A 13,858-nucleotide genomic window follows, 5' to 3' on the forward strand; every position below is an offset into this window, starting at 1 on the left:
AAAAAAAAGGCCTAAACTCTTGATACCATGTTAGAAACAAGAGATTGAGAGAGTAATCTGAAGAGTGTATTATTCAGTCTGATGAAAAGTATAATGTACAAGGGGTATATATAGGTGCCAGAAGAATCAAAGTAATAAAAGCATAGAATCCTACAATTAATATACAGATATGCTATATAAATATAAACGATACTAACTGATCTAAAATGATTCTAATGATTCTCTAATGATTCTCTAACAATTATTATTGTTATTTTTTGTACTCTATTTTTTTATTTTGTTTATAAAATATTTTTAAAATACACAAACAAATAAACAAACAAACAACATAAATAAGAATAAGAAAAAAAGTATAAGAAGAAGAAGAAAATAATGCCAATCATGACAACAATAATAATGATGAATGAGGAGAAGGAGAAAGGAAAAAAAGAGAAACAATCAATTGAAAAGAAAGAAAAAATGATGAGAAGGAGGAAAAGAAAAGAGAAAAAGAAAATGAGTATATAACATGCACTAAAAGTGTTTATTAATTTTATTTTTTTTATGGGTAATAAAATGAGTATATATACATTTTCAAAATTTATAGATTTATATATTTTTCAAAAAATAAATAAGCTTAAAAAAATTTGTAATATACTTATAATTATTTAGAAAGAAAAACAAATAATTACAATGTTAAATTCTTAGATTACTAATAAAATAAATTGTACTAAGTATATATTAAAATTAATTATTAGTATAAAATATAAATTAAAAATGAGTTAAACTATATATATTAATACATAAATATATAGTAATTATTTTTTGTATACACAATATAAAAAGTAACTCACATATATGTCATGTAATTGTAGTAATTTTAAAGTGAAATCAACTAATATTTAGGGTATTATTTTTATCGTAAATGGTATAACAATAACATATTCTTATGTATTTTTTATAATTAAATTAATTAAGTCAATTTGGTCATTAGAATAGTTAATAAATCAATCAGATATTTGAATGCATAAATACAGTTTAAATAGTCTTTTTATAAATATCTCAATGATAGGTCGCATAACTTAGTAAATTATTAGTGCTACATGTCAAATAACAACAAACAATAATGTTAACTTTTTCAATTTACCATCCTATTTTATACTGTTCTTTGACATCATTATTTATGTTAGGAGAAGAAAAAACTTATAATATTTAAAATTTTAAGATATATTATTAATAAACAAATGGTAGATATATATCATTAATATCTCAAATCTAAGTAAAGTTTTTGTCGCACATATAAGATTCTGTACCTTTCAAAATCTATCTATATACTTCTATACCTTTTGAAACTGTTTATTTTTTAAAATTAATAAGTAGTTTTATTGTTTTATAATATGAGTCTATCTTTAATTATTTTAAAATAATATTTAAATGAGATTTATTTATATCTATATATAGATTAATAATATCAAATTAAATTTAAATAAAATAATAAAAAATAGAAGTGAGATTATCTAATAAATTAAAATTTAATTTTAAAAATAAAATAAAAATTATTAAATATACTTTATCATATTAGAAATTTTGAGACACTATTATATATAAAGGTCAAAATAAAAAAAAAACTCACAGTTAATTTGTTCGTAAAAAATAATAATAATTAAAAAGTTAAGTGAAAGTAAAAGAATAAAATTTTGAATTGATTAAAGAGAACAAAGATGTAACACGATTCAACATACATGAACATAAGTTACAAGCAGAACTTAAAGAAAGACAAAAGAGAAAAAAGTCAAAATGATTACAACAAATTTTATACTTAGGCGAAATTAATGATAGCATTCTTAAAAAATCGAATCAGCGTGAATTCAAAGAAAAAGAGCGGTGGTTGGAGCAAAAAATGAGTTGATTCCTTTTCTGTTCTTTCGAGTGAACTTGAGGTTCTGTCTATATCAAAGATCACTTATATAATATCGGTTACCACTTCTACATTAAAAAGCACCTTACAATGTACAATCCTATGAAAAAATTTAACCATGATCAAGACAAGTCTATCAAAAATAAACATATAACTGGTTTCGGATAAAAAAAAAAATTAAAGAAACAACACACACGTAAGTCCAAAAACATAACCTTAACAACAATGATAAATCATCATTAAATAGAGTTATATTTATTACATCAATTTTTTTATGGATATAAAATTTATTCACCAATGAATTTTTGTATTTTATTTATATCTTGGCTATAAATGTGAATTTAGTTTAGTTATATTATTGTTTATAAAATTTAATTACAATGTGAATCAAATTTGAATATATTGATTTTACAATTTGTTTATAAATATAAATATGAGGCCATTCTATATTTCGATACAAGTGATAGATGTTCATATAGTATGGTTGAGGGTTTTTATATTAGGTACAAAATTATTTATGCAAAAAGAAAAAATAAAAACTAAGCAAGTCAGAGTATCTATAAGTCCTGATTCTTATGGAAAATCAACACAGAATTTGAATAATTTTATCAAAAATATTATTGCATTTTGTAGATAATTTTTTTAAAACATTGAAATTTGATTTTGTAGGAATAAATTTGTTGGTACCCTAATTAGTTTTAGAAAATTTTAGTACTTTAGTTTTAATAAGAAAATTGAATTCATATAGTAAAATTGAAATTTTAATATTCAAATATCAAATACACGAAATCAATAACTAAAATATTGAAAAATAAATTAAAATTATATCAATTGAATGATCTTTTTTCCAACATAAAATTTGCAATTTTCTTATTAAACATAAAAATTGTGTTGTCTTTTGGTACATATCAATTATGTAACCTTCATATATAATTCAATATTTGCCTTAATCTTGTTATCTAAGATCTTCACCATAAACATTTTTTTTTTATTTTCGTTCAATATATTTATTGTTTGCTAAATGACCTTATAAAATATCATTGAAAAATTAGTTTTGAGGCAAGTTTAGTTTAATTTCAATAAAAATTAGCTAATTTTTAAATTTTCATTGGGTTGCCTGTTACCAAAGAAAAGCCGTTTCAAAACCTAACATTGGCCATAATCTTCCATCAGATTGTCTTGATTCTTTGAATGGACAAATTTTTATTCTAAAAATAAACTCTACATATTTTTCTAATCTACAACAAACAAGAGTTACTAATTTAAGTAGTTTTGTTTAGAACATCTCTTTTAAGAGTAGTTTAATATGATGTTAAAGCAAAAATAATATAGTAGTTAACGGAAACGTTAAATAAATAAATATTGAATAGGCTGGTCAAGCATACACAAATTATCTTAAATTTTAACAAAATAAAGACCAACACTTCTATTAGAGAATTATTTTATATTCTAGTATCACTACTTCTTTTTCTTTTTCACCCCTCCCTTTGCCACTTTTTCCTCTGTGATATTGCCAACTAGGGACGGATCCAAAAATATTATTATGGGTCAATAACATATATGATATTAAAAAATTATGTAAAAAATTATATAATGTAAGATGTATTATAAAAATATACCGATAAAGTATATATTTTAAAGTACAAAAAATGTATGTACTTTACTAACGAAGTGGTCGATTTTTCGTATCATAAAATTTATCGATAATAGAATCTGTGTCAAATTTTTCAGCAATTTTCTTTTTAATATAATTAAAAGATGTAAGAACCGTGGCTAATTACCCGTTTAAGTAAATAATTAATATTGCCCAAAATAGGATCCAAAAATTTAGAATGAGAACTTGAGAATTTAAATATGATTTTTGGACTCAATAGATTTTTCTGAGTCAGAAAATGTTTTTTCTGCAAAAAATCGAGAAAAATCGCGAACCGACAGCCGAACCAGTCGAACCGGTTTAAGTCTGTTCGGTACTGTGCGAGAAAAATTAAAAACAGTCAAAAACCTTAGAAAAATATTAGAAACGAAAAATCGGGCGTTAATTTTAAATGTTTGGCCCAAAGTTGGGCCAACCAGACTAAAAATGCTAACTGGTTGGACCGGCCCAAGCCTAACATATATAAGGGTTCATTAAATGAACCCACCAGCCATTAAACACACAAACACCAGCTGAGAAGAGAAGGAGAAGAAACTCCCATTAACACTATTCATCCTCATCTTCTCGAGCTCATAACTTGAGCTACGGAGCTCCGATCGCCGCACCGTTTGTGGCCACGCGATCCTCGTGAAGAGCTCTACAAAACCCACCCAAGAAACTGGTAAGGAATTCACGAAATCCCTCTCAGTTTCTCCTTCTAAAATTTCGAATTCTTAGGATTTTGTATTGAATGAATTTTTGTGATTTTGGGTGTTTAGGTACACTCTAGCCTTTGATTACCTTTGGGTTTGGCCTCCAAAACTGTTGGATAAGGTAAGAGGTCTTGAACTCTTGTGAAATTTTAATTATGATGAACCCTAGGTTGATTAGTTATGATTTGTGTGTATATAGCTTGATTATTGTGAGTTTGGAAGCCTTTGAATTAAGTTGATGCTTGTTGGAGTTGATTGGTGACTTGGATTGTGGTTGAAAGCTTGACTTGTGTTCAATTTGGGATTTTGGAACATATTGAGAATCAGTCAAGGTATGATTTCAGTTTTCTCTATGTAATATATAATATTTCTAGATACTTAGGCTAGTGACCCATAGGATAGGTTTGAATTGGAATAATTGTTGAATTGTGAAGGATGAATTGTGATGAATTATGATGAGTTGATGATTTTTGAGTATGTTGATTAATTATGATGTTGAAATGATAAAGATGGTGTGAAATATATAGGTTGAAATGAAATGAGGTTGATTATAATGCTTGGTATTGATAAAATCATGATTGATGAATGTGTTGGTGGAGGTTTGATTATAATGTTATATAATTGATGTTTGATGGTTGAGAATATTGAAATGTGAAGGAAAGTTTGGTATGAATGGTCGAATGTGATACCAAGGGTGAGTTATGAGGTAATTGGAGTTTGGTATGGTTTTGGTTTGATTTTGGATGAGGATTGTGGAAAATTGAGAACTTGTGAAAATTTGGTAAAAAAGGATTTTTAGTGAACTTTGACGGGTCATAAGTTGTGCCTCAATTTTTAAAATTGGTTGAAACTTATTTAGAATTAAAGTTCATTGAAAAGTATTCAAATTGATATAAAGTTTGTAAAATTTGGATTTTTGTAGAGGAAGTTATGATCATTCAAAGTTTGGTGTCAAAATCTGAAATTCTGCAATGTTGCAGAATTTTGTGATTTCTGGTTTGTGTGCGAACGCATACCTCTGTGATTTTTCGAACCTTTGCACACGCACAGACTTGTGTGTATGCACACACAGGGGAAGGCTTACTGTTGGCAGCGCTAGCACGCCCTGTGCGCACACATAACCGATAGAGTTTTACAACCTGTGCGCACACACAGCCCTGTGCGCACACACAGCCCTGTGCGCACACACAGCCCTGTACGCACACATAGCCCTGTGCGCACGCACACGTTAGAAGGTGCGTTTTATTGGGGGCGCTAGCACGCCTTGTGCGAGCAAACAGAATTACAAAATTTGGTAACTGTGCGTACGCACACCCCTATGCGTACACACACCCCTATGCGTACGCACACTTTTTGAAAATCTCCCTGCGCGTGTGCATGCACACCCCTGTGCGTATGCACATGCCATGTTTTTCAATTAAATCTTTGTTTTCAATTATTTCACCTTCCAAACAAGCTTGTAAGCTTCTGTGACACCATTTTAAGACTCTTGGGCTTATTTTTGGGTATAAAAACATGGGAAAAGTCTTAAGTGGAATTAATTGGTATTTATTTCGAAAAGTTAGAGAACGGAGGTTTATGTTTCTAGTGTACTGAGGATGGGTCTGGTGAAATGAGAAGGGAGAAAGATACCTGAATTGCGAGATTGACGAACTGATGAGTTCGGAATGGAAATGTTGAATTCACAGTGGTTGAAATGAGTCAAGGACTCGGGATGAAATGATGGATCTATGATATATTGAAAATATTTTCTGAAAACCACTGAATTACTGTTTCGTATTGAGATTGTTGAAACGCTATGCGCCTGGCAGGGACGGTGGTTAATCCCGCCTGTCGAGGTAGGGGCGGTGGCGTAAGGACGGTGGTTAATCCCGCTTACGTTGAGATGTGAGGTCTGTGGCAAGAGTATCCCGCTCGTATCCCTTCGGATCACTAGAGTGTGCAGGCACAAAATCCTGGACGGTGTTCCGAGCACCATATCTCGGGGTTTCCCGACTATGATTTCGAAGGGCGACATCTCCATGGAGATGTGTTGGGTTGGCAGTTGAACTGACGATGTGATATTACAGCCAGTAGGATAGGCATTCATCATGTGCATCTTCTATCTATTTGTATGCTTTGCCGACTTGTAATTGCTTGCCTATTTGTATAACATGTCTAATTGCCTACTTAAATTACTTGATATATATGTCTATACTTGTGTTTTACTTGCATTGAACTTAATTGTGCTTTCTACTGGGATTGAGGAGGCTCGGAAGGCGGTGACGATGAGATCGCATGGAGGATAGGTTGGTGAAGGCTGTGGGACAGCGGAGAACTGTTAGATTAGAAAATCCTTTAAGTTAGAATACCCTTTATCATGTTAATGTTTAATTTATTCTTTAATGTTTTAGTCATGCTTTAAGATGAATCTTGTGATGGATATGAAGTTCTAGGATTGCCTCTGGCATCCTGGAGTCTTATATCTTACATCACTAGGCACTGTTACTATACTAAGAACCTTCGGTTCTTATACCATATTTCTGTTGTTGTTTTTTAGATGCAGGTCGCAACCCACCTCGGTGAGTTGTTTGGATGGTGACAGAAGCGGAGGATCCTTATCTGTTTTGGATGTCTTTTGATTATTTTGTTTATATCTCTCACTTTTGTATTTACTTTTGCCTAGAGGCTTATTTTGAGAGAAAACTTGTATAAGCTGTTTTAACTTCCAAACTTCTGTATCGTCTGTATATGTAGCTAGCCGGCTTAAACTCTGCGAGCCGTGGCTAGATTCTTATGTTATTATACTCTTATCTTTTGTTATAGTATATCTGTTTCTTGTGCGTTAAGTTTGTAGCTTTGTGTGTACGTTTTGCGCTTTTTAAATCCTATTTTTGAGCTATATCCTTTATCGGGCTTCTAGAATATATTATTTCTTTCTATATATTATATGTATGAGCTTAGAACTGTCGTAACCTTTGATTAACCTTTGCTTTACGACGCGAGGTAAGGCTTAGGGTAATTAGGGTGTTACAAAAGACAATTAGTAAAAAATTCATCTTTCATCTTGTTTCTGAGTTATTCTTCACAATATTCATAGCTGAAAAAAATCTCTCAGTTGTAGCACTTAAAACAGCGAGAATTAATACCAAATGAATCAAGAAAGACGATCACAAGAAGAAAAAGAATCCACTTTATGGGATTTGAAAAATTTTGTTTAATTAAAAAATATTAGTAATAATATCTTTTTCAAAATTTTTTAATATTGTTACTTACGTTTTAGATATTAAAAATCAGTAATATTTAGGTTGGACTAAACTTTTATATTTATACTAAATTAAATACTAAATATATTTTAAAAATAATAAATCATACTTAATAATTTATTATTATTAATTTTTTTTTAAAAAAAAGTTAAGGGTGAAAGCCTCCACTCACCCCCGAAGTTCGTCCCTGTAATACCACCTAATGCCTAGTTCTAATAAGATTTTGTTTGCATCTTTTCTGTCAGTAGAAAAATATGATCAACATATTTTTAAAAAATTAAAATCTTTAGCCGTGTTGTCCTCCCTAATAAAAAAGGGCAAACTATGGTGTAACAGATTTTTTTACCAAATTTTTTATTTTTTTTTATCTTTTATTATATTTAATTTTTACTGTTAGATGAGATGAGATGATATTACTGTAACTTTGTAGTATCTATCAATCTTTTGTTTAAGATAAATAATTTTTGTCTTAATTTGAATATAATTTAAACTCTCCAAAAAAATTAAGATGGATTATAAATAGAAGAATATAGAGATGATTAAATTTTAGATAAAAATTAAAAGATATAAATTAAAGCACATCAAGGTGTGATCAACATAAAAATAACAAGTTAAAATTGTGTATAACAGAAAAGCTAATAAAAAACCTTATAGAATGACTTAACTCAACTATCACTATTTTTAATCGTATTTAAATTGAAAATGATTTAATTTAAAAATAATAAACTATCTAGGAGTGAAGCTAAGTTTTTTTTTTTCGTGAAATCAAATATTTATAAAAATAAATTAAAAAATAATTTAATTTAATATAATGAATATTGCATTTTATTTTTAAATTTATACATTTAAATAACTATTTCATATATTTTACTTCTACGATTCGATATTTATATAAATTTTTTTTAAGCTGTGCACAAAAATTAAACCTTAAAAAAAATCACCTAAATAAAATAAATTGACATTAATATTCATAAATCTTGGTTACAAATTTTTTTTATTAAATTTTTTATGCAAAACATCCTAAAATACAATTATTTAGTAGGTAAATCATTAGAGTAGTAAATTATAGAGAATACGGATAATAATTATCTAAGCACATACTAAATCCTGACAGCCGACGACCTGTACTCATTTAGTTGAACTACAATGTGATAAATGGTAGCATGTTTCAGAAATTTAATAGGACATGAGTAGTGAATTCTTAGATTTTGTAATTAATGTAACTGAAATAACGAGTCAAACAAAAATAAAGAGTACATTTAACAAACAAATTCAACTAAAACAAGTAAGCATGTATGACTAAGGCTAGCACTTGCATAAATTAAGGAGAGAATACACTTGTGCGTTGGTTTACTCTTTTAAATAGACTATGGGAATAACACGGTATTAAAATTTTATAGTGTATTATTCCATGATATTAAAGTGAGATAATATGATATTAAATTTAGGCTGACTTTGGCCCATTGATTTACAATAGTTCAAAAACATTTTGACGATAATATTATTAGATTTTTCAAAAACTAAGAGGTTTATTTGGTGTTATATAAATCATAAATTCGACAATAATATTATTAGCATGTTAATTTTTTTTTTTGAACAAGTGAGCTCAATACATAAAGTGGAGCGACAAAGTTACAAACAAAGTCTCAAACATAAAAAACAACCAATCAAAACCTGAAAACAATCCCTAGTGTTATCTCCGACAATGCTATCAATAATCAAAAGGATCCAAACTACACCATTCTCTGTAGCTGGTCAAAGATATGAGAAATACCTCTTTCACTCCGGTTTTCTTGTTATTAAAGATCCGCCTATTCCTCTCTAGTCATGCATTCCAAATAACTCTCGGTCCACCTTTTAATTGAATTTTCGGAAAATTTTCAAGCCATTTTACACTCAATAGAACTCTATCAATACGACTGCAGGAGCGGCCTCTGAACCAAGTAAATTTTTTATTATTCAACGGTAGGTCCACTAACTGCATATCTTGAACCCAATCCTTGAACTCTTTTGCCGATACTGTAACCTGTCCTGACCTTTCCTCTTCAATCTGTATAACCTCATTAAAGTCTCTCATATAACATATCAGATCTCGATCTAACCCAGCTACAAAACTCAGTTTCTCCCACACAGCCAGTTTCTCCAATTTAGTATGAGCACCATATAATAAATAGAACGTACAATTGAACTCATTTTTTAATAGTACTCCTTTAACACATAACCATCTTTCTCCTTTGTAATAATTATTTATTTTAAATTGCATGTCATCCCACATTGATAATAGACCCCCGAATGTGCCTGCTGACTCTACAAACTCCCACCCTACAGCATCGCTCCCCCAAATACGCACTACATCAAACTTAGTCACAACTTACATCTTAGTTTCAACCAACCCTAACATATTCATTTTTGCTTCTTTTTTAGTTCTTTCACCATACTCAATTTTTCAACACCCCCTAACCCCTTAACAATTCAAGAACTAAAAATCATTTTAAAACTATTTTATACACCTTTTTGAGATTTTTTGGTCTGCATCTTCATGCCTTTTCTTTCTGCTTTACTAATCTCCTCTTCTGAGCTAAAGCCTCATTCTGTTCTTGAAGAATTGCCATGATATCATCTTCATTGTTGTACTGCACGGCTCCTGATTCAATAGCCAGCTCCCACGTCTTTCTATTTTCCAGCATCTGCTCCTCTTGTTCCAGATCCTTACCATCACTGTTCCCCAGATTTTCAACACTAATGTCCCCGGCACTCCCAGCCCTGATACTGCCTTTATCAACCCCCGCACCATTCAAAGTTAAACCATCTACAGGTGCGTCATCTCCACCTATAACAGGACTAACTTTCGGATCAACAGCATTTTTCCGAGGCACTAGACAATGCACCGCCGCTTCCATGTCAACATCGCCATCCATGGAAGAACGTAACCCCATCATTGCTGGCGTTGAGTGATACCCTGACGAAGACACAATATCCAATGGGGTGTACCTCCGGTTGAAGATCGCAGGCAGCATACACCGCTACAGGCCCAACGGCACCGTCTCCTCCACTAGTCTGTCGCTCCTCGCTGGCTACGAGCTTTTCCAAGTTTCAGTGATCTGTTACGGCATCACACCCTGAGATCTCCCCTTCAACTTGATAATGAACCGCGGTGCATAACCCAGGACTCGGAGCAGCTTCGATCCAGTCAACCCTCGCCCGACTCGGATTCACCAGCCCACCTCCTATAACCGCATCAGCATGAATGTTAGCATGATCTGGGCTTTCAATTAAGGAAAAAAAGTCCAAGCTCTCTCCTTTGGTACACCTGTTACAATAAACTTTTTTGGGCCTACTAAGAAGCCTGCTTTAGGTTTCTTTTTTTCTCCAACAATCCTTATTCTTCAGCCCATCATTATTATAATCATAGCTAATTATTTTTTCTGATTCAGCATCATTAATCATCAAATCATTATATCCCATAAAATTCTCACTGCCCTCTAAAACAGGATCATCCGTTTTTCTTGCTGTACGAATTTGAATTAAATTGCAATTACTCCATTTATTCAAAATATCCTCTGAAATTACTATTCTACCCTTATCCGTTTCTTCCTCCCTTGGCACCACCATCACCAACTCAGCCACCGGATCTCTACCTTCCACTTGTACTATGGTGCTCGAACTGCTAGCAACCATCTCGCAAGCGGAGATAAGGATTACCTACCTCTTCAATCTTGCACTCCATTCCATAACTCTCATGACCAACCTCTTTAACCAAGACATCGAATCCGCTAGTACCAATTGTGACGTGAATTCACTTGTTGATGATGTCCATGATACATTATCTATTTGCACCCGTCCCACACTGAATGAGAGGCATGATTCCGTGGCTTTGTCACATCTAATTACTTCTCCCCATTGGCTTCCTATTATTCTGAATGTCTTCGCTGACCATGTATGCAGAGGAACACCAAAGCATTCTAACCATACCCTTCGAGTTTCAGTGCGCACCTCCTCATCCCATCTCCATACGCTGTGAAAAATTTGTAGTAGGTTGTTCATTTTGAATGTGTAAGCTTCTTCTACACTCAAGACACTATCAAAAGTCATGAGTGCCTTGTAGGCTCCTAGTTCTCGTACTTGTACAAGTTGAGAAAAATTCTTCCCAATCATATACTTCAAAGAAGAAAAGTCTATAGCCTTTGTCGTCCCGCCTATTAGACTCCTCTTTAACCAGTCCAGATTCTCTTTTGCCACCGGAATTTCCATCTTCTTCGTCCACCCATTGCCATGTGGATCCTCTTTTTTTCCTTCCTTCCTCGTCTCTTCCACATTCTTCCTCGGGACTCTTGTACTTTCCTCATGTTGAGTTTGAATCTTGACACTATTTTAGACGTCACCCGCCTCATGAATTCTCTTCCTATTCTCCCTTTCATTCGTGCATCGATACCTAGCTTCTCCGACTGAAATAACCTTCCCTCGTAACCTCGTTCTATTCATCTCCGCAATAGCCTTCAACGCTCCACCTTTATACCGGATGAACGCAAACACGTAAGTATTACCATTTTTTTTGTTTTCGTGAGAGATAGATATCATTTATACGTCCAGTCCAGTTGAACAAGTGGTACAACTCCCTTTTTGATATATCTACAGGAAGATAATCTACAAAAATAGAGAACGATTCGTTTTCCAAACGACAGTACTCTTCTCGATTCCAAACCCTCATATCTCTACTAAATTGCCTAATTCTACCCCTCCCGGTGTTTCCCACCCATTTTGGCCCTCTTCCCTCTTGCTCTCTCATTCTCTCATTATTCTCTCTAAGGGGAATAGATGTTATTGATCTGAGTTATATTATGTTAGCATGTTAATTTATTAATATCTTTTTTTAGTAAACTCCATTATTAATTAAGTGTAGCAGTAATTCTAAATAACTAAATATTTTATATAATCAAGTTCAACTAAATCGCATTTTTCTCTTCGTTTTTTTCTATCTTTTTCGTCTTCCATATCAGTCCTTTTTTCTTTCTTACTTGATTGTTTCTCTTTTTTTTTTTCTTCTTCTTCCTTCTCCTCATTCATTGTTGTTCGTCATCATCGTTATTGTTGTTGTCATTATTGGCATTGTTTTCTTTTTATATATTTTTTTATTCTTATTCATCTTCTTTATTTATTTTTTTGTTTGTGTATTTTAAAATTTTTATGAAGAAGAAGAATAAAAAAGAAAAATAAAATACAAAAATAACAATAAAAAAGAAGAACACCGACATTTTTTTACATAAAATAGAAATGAAATAAAAATGACATCGATATTTGTTATATAAAACAAAAAATATTATCACAATAAACACAAAATTTGAATTTATCTTTATATCATATTGCAAAATAATTTATTGCTTAAGATTTAGAAGTATACAATTTAATTAATTTTGTTTAGATGAAATTCTTTATTTTTGAAGTAACTAAAATATAAGAAGATACAGGAAAAAATTTGTATCAATAACAAAAACATAAAAAAAGAAGAAGAACATGTTTGGAGAAAGAAAAAGTAGATAAAATATGAAAAAAAGAAGTAAATGAATAAAATATGTTGGCAAAAATTTGGTGTCATGTTTTAGAAATTTCGATAATATTTTTAAGAAATTTTGGTGCTATTATTTTTGTTTTTGATGATTTTTAATTAATTAAGAAATTTTTTATGTTACCGCTAAAAAATTTTAGTGTCAAAATTCATAAATTTCTTGTGTCAAACTTATCGAATTTTGGTATTATTTTTATGATAAATTTAGTACAATTTAAAATTTTTCTTTTCCTCTTTTTCATCCTCGTCGTCATCTTATATTTTTCTTTATTTTCTCTTTTTTATTTTTTTATTATTTTTTTATTTTTATTATTTTAATAAAAAAAAATACTACAATAATATCATAAGGAGAAGGAAAAAAAATACCACAACAATAATAAAAGAATAACGAAAAAATATACACACAAAAAAGACACAAAAATAATATATATGATTCACGCTCACTTTACAAGATTAATAATATTTTTTATAAGATGATAGTTATAATTTTATTTAATAGGGTAAAGTATACTTTTTGTCCCTGAAGTTTGCTAAAAGTTTCAAAAATATCCCTAAGTTTTGATTTGTTTTAATTTTGTCCCTTAAATTTTTGATTTGCATCAATTTTACCCTTATTACTAATTTTTTGATAATTAATATTTTTCTTTCCAAATATACCCCTCCCTTATACCTATCATCATCATCATCATCGTCGTCACAACCCTCTGTCTCTCTTTCTTTTTCTTTTTTCATCCTCACCGTCATCTCCACCACCATCATCATTATTGAGTAACCACTGTCAACCTCCTCCTTCATCGTCGTCGGCCA

General features: G+C 30.9%; 1 long non-coding RNA gene across 1 annotated transcript; it reads left to right on the forward strand.

Moving 5' to 3' along the window:
* Nucleotides 1–4,039: 4,039 nt before the first annotated feature.
* LOC140178174 (uncharacterized) lies at nucleotides 4,040–7,071 on the forward strand. Its single transcript, XR_011870426.1, has 4 exons — nucleotides 4,040–4,212; nucleotides 4,310–4,364; nucleotides 4,443–4,575; nucleotides 6,783–7,071. It is a non-coding gene; the product is annotated as an uncharacterized lncRNA (long non-coding RNA).
* Nucleotides 7,072–13,858: the final 6,787 nt, after the last annotated feature.

Source organism: Arachis hypogaea, chromosome 13, assembly GCF_003086295.3.
Source record: "Arachis hypogaea cultivar Tifrunner chromosome 13, arahy.Tifrunner.gnm2.J5K5, whole genome shotgun sequence".
In the NCBI taxonomy this organism is placed as follows: Eukaryota; Viridiplantae; Streptophyta; class Magnoliopsida; order Fabales; family Fabaceae; genus Arachis; species Arachis hypogaea.